The sequence below is a fragment of the Leptosomus discolor genome, chromosome 18 (genome assembly GCF_034619465.1).
Source record: "Leptosomus discolor isolate bLepDis1 chromosome 18, bLepDis1.hap2, whole genome shotgun sequence".
Taxonomy (NCBI): domain Eukaryota; kingdom Metazoa; phylum Chordata; class Aves; order Leptosomiformes; family Leptosomidae; genus Leptosomus; species Leptosomus discolor.
The window spans coordinates 7,654,967-7,657,549 of NC_141408.1; positions in this window are offsets into that span (position 1 = coordinate 7,654,967).

A 2,583-nucleotide genomic window follows, 5' to 3' on the forward strand; every position below is an offset into this window, starting at 1 on the left:
ACTGAAGTTAAAAGAAAAACTTTTCATCCACAAAAGAAATCGTGGCCTCTAACTTTGAGAAATGATTTGAATTAGTCGAACTAGACCAAGCAATAATAATGCCTGTACAGCCACTCTGAAATGGATTTATTTCAATAACTGTCAGCCAAAATGAAAATAAACTATCATCAAGGTCAAGTAAATACCTGATTGTATTGGTTTAGAAGCATTTTACATTAAATGCTTGTAACACTTTTTTATATTAAAAAAAAAAAAAGCTTTTAATTTTGGTGAGATGCTTAACCTCACTTCTGCATCTGAAATAGCTGGGGGACCATGGGCAGTTTCAGCTTAGCATTTGGTTCCACTAAGTATAAGAACCGAGAACAGCACTCCCCATATTTCTGTGTGAGAGAGGAATGCATGACAAAATGCTAAATTGCCCTTCGATTGCTGCCCGTTACCTCGGTGCTGGAGCATGGACACAGCAGTGCTGCTCTCCACCAAACAGCATCTTCACGAAAAGTTTTTCTCCCTCCATCTTCAGTTTTCATAGACATGTTCCTATTTCTGCAAGTGTCTGGTTTAGGTGAATTGAAGTTTCTTGCAAGCTGAAGGACTTCAGCAGGAAATTAAGCAATACGGTTTTAGTTGCTGGAGGATGTGCTGGTTGTGTGCCCTGTAAATCTTCAAGCACTTTTGTTTTCCAGCGGCGGTTTTGGGAATGTAGTTGGTGCATGCAAGACCAGCTTTACTGTAGTTTGGTTAAATTTGTGAGTGTAGGTAGGGTTTATATACGGTGCTGTTGTCTTGATTGTAAAAGTTAGTATCGACAGAAACAAAGCACTTTATTCCACTCGAAAAGGCAAAAGCAATACTTGGACATAAAAAGAAGAGACAGAAATTCCTTGGAGTTTGAAGAGGAGTTTCTTCCATCATAACTAATTATCCCCCCGCACCCCATTGCCTTACCTTCGTTACAAATACCAGACTACCTAGAATATGGTTACGTAAAGCATCGGGGTAGCAGTCAGTCTGTTTGGTTCTGTTCCTGGAGTAGCCTATGATTTTCCATTCTAAATGGTTTAGGAAAGCATTACCTCTATGGAACGGTGGTAATCCTTGCATGACAACATCTCGGGCTACGTTTATTCAGCTATGAAATAGGGATATTGTGCTTCTTGGCAGAAATAGACCTTAGTTGTCCCTATGATGACATAGATCCGTCGAAATAATTTTGTCATTTATTTGTCAATAGTTTCAAGTCAGTTTTGTTGCTTTCTGGCTACTTTGTATTAAAAAGTAACTGAAAAAAAATCTATTCCCCCCTCTTTTATGTGTGTGCTGTGATCTGGATGGCAGCGGGTCTGCTGCGGGCCTGGCAATTGGCACGACATGCTTTTCTGATAATTAGAAGGGAAATAAGGGTATGTTGTGGTGTTTTGGACTGTGTGAAGCTCAGATGAGGCTTTGTCTCTTTTCCACATGCTTCAAGTATCCATTTATACACGTGGCAAATGTACTTGTATAAAATGCTCTGTTGTGAAACTTAATGGACCGATTTTTAAAGCAATTCTGTATTTGGCGGATGATCTGGTGATTGATCTGATGGTGTAAACACCTGTAGAATAGGAAGGGTTAGTTGTTGTATTGGATTAATGTGGATTAATTCATTAATGTTTGTAACAGGTTTTCCAATCCCTAGGCACTCTAGAAATTCAAAGCTTTGTTGATAATATTTCTTATTTTTTAAATACTGTTGACTTTATCGTGGTTAACAGAAGGAAATCCAAACTACTTGTAGTACTTAAGCCAAACAATTATCTCAATTTTACTGACAGTGGAAGTATTTTTGCTAGATTCAGTTTTAGCTGCTTTAAACTTGCAGCAGGCAGGGGCTCTGGGAGTGGAAAGCGGTAGCAGGTCGCAGATAGAACAATGCCTAGAATGTCGGCTACAAAAATGAGACGCACAAGCCCTCTGGGATGACGGGAACGCCTTAAAGAGACTCAAGCCTCAACAGCCCATCAGCACGTCCCGCGGTGCAAGTCACCCGTATTCCATATATCCTCCCTGTCCAAGCGGGAAAGCAGGGCTGGCAGGGAAGGACGAGGGGGCTGGAGTAACCGGCTGGGATCCCTGGAGCAACGTGGGGAGTCCCGTTAGTAACTGGTGCCCTACTCGGACCTGGCGAGGTGTGCGCGGAGCCGGCAGCAGAGCAGCGGGGCGGGCAGGCCGTAGTAGGGCCGCCCTGTAGTAGGAGCGCGCAGCCCAAGCCGCGGCCCGGCCCCCCGTGCGGGCCCGCCGGCCGTCGGCAGGGGGCGCCCGTAGCGGCCGCCGCGGACGCGCCCGGCCGCCCCTTCCGCCGCGGCGGCGGGCTCGTACGCGGCAGGGGGCGCTGCGGCGCGGCACGCGGAGCGCCGGCCGTTCCGGCCGGGCTTGACGGAGGCGGGCGGGCGGTGCGGCGCGGTGCGGCGGCGCGGACATGCCCGAGCGGCGCCGCCGGCGTCAACAATAGTCCGCGGCGGCGGGCGGCGGGGAGCCATCGCGGGCGGGGAGCGGCGGGCGCCGCCGCGCCGAGCCTCCCCCCTCCCGCCCCCCCCC